The sequence below is a fragment of the Tupaia chinensis genome, unplaced genomic scaffold (assembly GCF_000334495.1).
Source record: "Tupaia chinensis unplaced genomic scaffold, TupChi_1.0 Scaffold000164_1, whole genome shotgun sequence".
Taxonomy (NCBI): Eukaryota; Metazoa; Chordata; class Mammalia; order Scandentia; family Tupaiidae; genus Tupaia; species Tupaia belangeri.
Window position 1 is genome coordinate 3,006,904 of NW_006159638.1, and position 4,729 is coordinate 3,011,632.

Consider the following 4,729-nt stretch of genomic DNA (forward strand, 5'->3'; position numbering starts at 1 on the left):
CTCTCTCTCTCTGGTCAAATTAAAAAATAATAACAAATGGAATTAAATAAATAATTAATTAATTAAAAAAATAAAAAGAAAAGAAAAAGAAAGCTTCCTGGGTCAAGCTGGACGCCCACATGGCTGACCACAGAGGCTTGAACTCACTCTGGGCACGTGTGCATGTGTGCCCAAGATCCGAGGAGGAGAATGGAGGAGAAGGGATTGCAGTGTGGCCATCTTTCCAGGGCCAGGTTCAAGGGGGCGATTTCTCACTTTCTCTCTCTCTCTGTCTCTGACAAGTGCACACATCCCATGGCAAAACAATCACTCCAAAAATAAAATAAAATAAAATAAAATAAAATAAAATAAAATAAAATAAAATGGAGAAAGTTTCATTTCTCAGAGATAATTAATGACAGATGGCAAGCAGCTTGTCCAAATGGAAACTGCATTGCCTTGAAAATGGAAAGTTGGCACTGAATTCAGGCTTTCATTCATTCCATAACTATTTATTGAGGAGCTACTATTTTTCAGACACTGTGCTATCTCCATGCCTTGGGCAAGTTAGGTAATATTCCCAAGCTTCACTTATTCCAAGTTCCTTCTGCATTGCCAAACTGTCCAACTATACAAGGCAGCCCAGTTTCAGAATCCCCAATATCATCCTTTTTGCAAAGATGTGGGGTTACCATTGTACTTTGTCTGAAAAGTAAATATAACAACAGTCTAGTCTGCTAGAGTAATTTCTGCTATTGAATCTCACTTCCAATTCCCCTAATATACAGGAATTTTCGAAAAGTTCATAGAAAATGTGTATTATTTTTAAAAAATTATGCATGAATTTCTAAATGTTTTTGAATCAAAATAAACCCATAATTTAATTCCATTTTTTTCCACTAACTTTTTGACAGAACTTTACATATTCTACACAGATAGAGATAGATCAAGACAGTAAGAAGCATGGACTCCCTAAATATCTAGAGTTCAGGTCAATAGTTCCACTTTAATATATTAGGCTGAAATGCAACTGGGCTGGAGAAATTGGGAGTATACCAAACTATGCATATGTAAAACTCTCAAGCATTTGCACATTTATCCTTATTGATCATGGAAATTTGTCTTTCTAGGACAGGGGCCACTTATTACATATGTGACCCTACTTGTCACTATGTCCACAGGCATCAATGGGGCTTATTAATGCTATTATCATTATCAGTTTTATCATTTTCATTGGATGGTCATCCTCATTTCTTGGTCAGAAAGGACATAATTTGGAACCTCTAGGCTCTTTGAGACACCCTTTCTGGTGTCTGCGCCACCATGAGGTATGGAACTCCGTATATTGCTGATGGACCTTTCCAACACAGAGAGGCTGTCTGCCTCCTAGAAGTCTATTTATGCAAATGCCTCCCTGAACTAGTTCAGAAATTCAGGTATGAATGGCAGACATAGCAACCTCACACAATAGGCCTCAGTAACCAAGCAGAGCCAAAGCTCCTCATTCTTTTTAACAAATGGCAATTGACTGGACACTAGGCATGACAAAGAACACCACAGGAATTCCCACTTTCACACAGTCTCAAATGACTCAGAACTCTTATCGCAGCAGTAATGATGGCACGAGGGCCACCTTCACCTGAGAGTAGAGTTCTGAGCCCCACTCCTGCTTTGACAAGAGCTCTCAGGAGGCCGTATTACTGTGAGCCAGGTGAGCCCTCATGGAGTGTTGATAGCTATATGTCAAGGGAAGAGCAATTTTAGTTCCCATCTCAATGCTAATGACTCAAAAAAAAAAATTTCTCCAGAAAACTGACAATAGGAGTGTTGGTAGTAGGAGTGGAGAACCCTGACCTCTTTAATCTGGCCAGTGAAGCCTTCATTTTCAATCTATTGGGTTGTCATGATGCATTTTTTGCATAGAAAATATATATTATGACCTTTCCAACAAGGTAATAAATGGATGGATCTAGCATTTCCCCAGTTTTATTGAATGTTTGCTTGGTTTGCATAACAAAAAGCATGTTCCTGGGAACATGAAGTCAATGTCTGATGTCTGAGTCTCACTGCTGGGTACCAGAAAAATTTAGAGGACTGGGATTTGTGTGGGTGGATATCTAAGGAGGAGTGCAGTATAGGAGAATCCTATATTGTACCATACCCCGAGGGTATAAATATTGAGTAGCCTAAGTCTACTACCATAAAAGTGTGTATGATGAAACAACTCTCACAAATGAAACTTAATGTCTAGGTCCCTTTTTTTGCACATCAGAAACCATTTTTATAAGCTTAAATATTGATGAGCCTGACATTAAACATTTTAAATTGGTAGACAAGACGAAGAAACAATAAAGGCTTCAAATGGGAAATTCAGTAGCCAGTTGAGCCTTCTTTGAGTAGTGGTTTCTACTTACTGAGTCAAAAATGATTCTAGAATAGACCATAGCAGCAGTCCACACACAAAAATCCTCTCACCTAAGCAAGGTGCCATCCAATCTATCTGTTCAAGTCCATATTCTCTGTCAAAGATGCAGCCATGCTCTGCACCACCTGGAGTCACTCTGGACACAGATGGCTATCTAGAGATAGACAGCCTCTCAAAGGCAGTCCAAAATAAAGAGAATAGTGACCCAAGATTTACGTGGCCAAGCTCAAAATGTTTAGGTGAAGTGGGCCGAGGAGATACCTATATAAATATTTAAAACTAGGAAACTGAAAGGCTATTGATAGTTATCTGCAGTCAAAGCGAATAGAATGTCACAGGTTCATGTTGGCCCTAGAGGGGTCATGCATTGGCAAGATAAAAGGCGACAGAGACCTGAGTAAACAGAGGAAGGTAATGGAGGAAAGAAGGGACTGAGCAGAAAAGGCAGAAATAAAATGCTGTCAGGAGGGAGAAATAAAATAAGAGAGAGCTGTGAGCTGTCCCTACTCCCTGCTGTTCCCAGCACTCACATTCTTTCAGGAAATTCTTCTCTTCTTGCAACTAACACACGCACATGCTGTATTTGAAATACCACCTCTGGTCACTCCAGGGATGGGCTGGTATTTTCTGGGAGATTCATCACGGAGGTCCTTTGGAGGCATGTCTCTCAGTTCTCGGTTAGATGAGGATGTCTAGTCTCCTACTCGACACAATTTTATTTTCCATTCCTCACAGTAGAAACTGCTTATGCTGGCACACTCCTGACATTAAATAGATGGTACACACTTCCAGGTCAGTTGGTAGAAAGTAGTGGCCTTTACCCCAGAAACTGATTGTTTGATCACGGACTTATTAGAGTTGGAAAATATCACTTCTGAAATGATTCTTTAGTATGGTCTCAACAACAATCTCATTTTTCTTCCTGAGGGACACATTTTCAAGAGCCAGATGGTGCATATGCTGCATCAGACCTCGCTATGTTCTCTCCCCTTTCCCTGTGGATTAGCCTCAAACACTTTCTTTTCACCCAGAGAAAATATTTGTGTGCATTTGTTTAGCACTACCCCAAATGTCTCACTTGGCCTTCAAGCGATGAGGTGGTGGAAGAGATGATTCTCACAATTCTAGAACTAGGGACCTGAGGCACAAAAGAATACAGTGACTCACAAAAAGTCACACAATACTGACAAGCCATGGAACAGAATTTGAACCCAGGCCCTCATTTGCATGTCCATTGTCCTTTCTACTACAACAGAGGATTTCTCTGATCTACTTTTTCTTTTACCTTTCTTTCTTTCTAAAAAAATTGCTAGAGGGAACATATGCTCACCAGAGAGAGGAAAGAGAGGGAGAAAAAAAAGAAAGAGGTAGAAGTGAAAATCATCCCTCATGGAGGATGGTCACGCCACAATCCTGTCTCCTCTACTCCTCTCAAGATTTGTGGTATGCACACACATGCGTCCGGCACGTTTTTCTAGCCGCTTGATCCAAGAGTGAAATTGCACAGCCAGCCATGTGGGATCTAGTAATCTTAACCATCATACCTCAGCTAGTCCTTCTGATTTTATTTTTTAACAAATTTTTTTCTACTAATTTTGAAATTTTGGGCAGCGAGATAGTTGATCCCAAAATTGCTTGGCTTTGGATAGAATATTTTAAAGCACACATGTCGATTTAAAAGAAGGGCACTCATGAGCTCCTCTTTCATCACTAGAGGACAAACAGAACCCAAACTCATGATCCTTAGCTGACAATGTCCTAGAAAACATTAAAGTAGTCATAGCATTAATTTCAGTATTTTTTATTATCAATTTATGTAACTATACATAATAGTTTTGTGTCTTCTATATGCCAGACATTGTTGTAGGGGCTAAACATAAACATGTGAATTAACATTCCTGTATTCATGGAACTACATTTTGGGGGCTAAACAGACATGAGGGTGCAGGAGGATGCAAGGATGGGACTGCAGATTTAGTGATGGAAATGCAAAAAGAGCAGAAGCCAGGCAGGATCTTACAGATCACAGAAAAGACTTTGGGTATTATTCTAAGTGTAATGGGAAGAGTAATACTCAGTATTTGATTATTATTTGAGAGGGTCACACTCAGGATATTTGTAGAAGAGATTGTAGGGCACAAGAGTGAATTTAAGGAAACAGGTGAGAAAGCCACTGCAGTGGTCCAGGTAAGAGAGAATGACACTATGAATTGCTCCCATTAGCACACAAAAATACTGCTATTCTTGCATTCCTCCTGACCAAATTCTCCACCATCTACTGCTTTATTTTCTACCTCTCTTTGCAGCAAATCTCCTCCAAAAAGC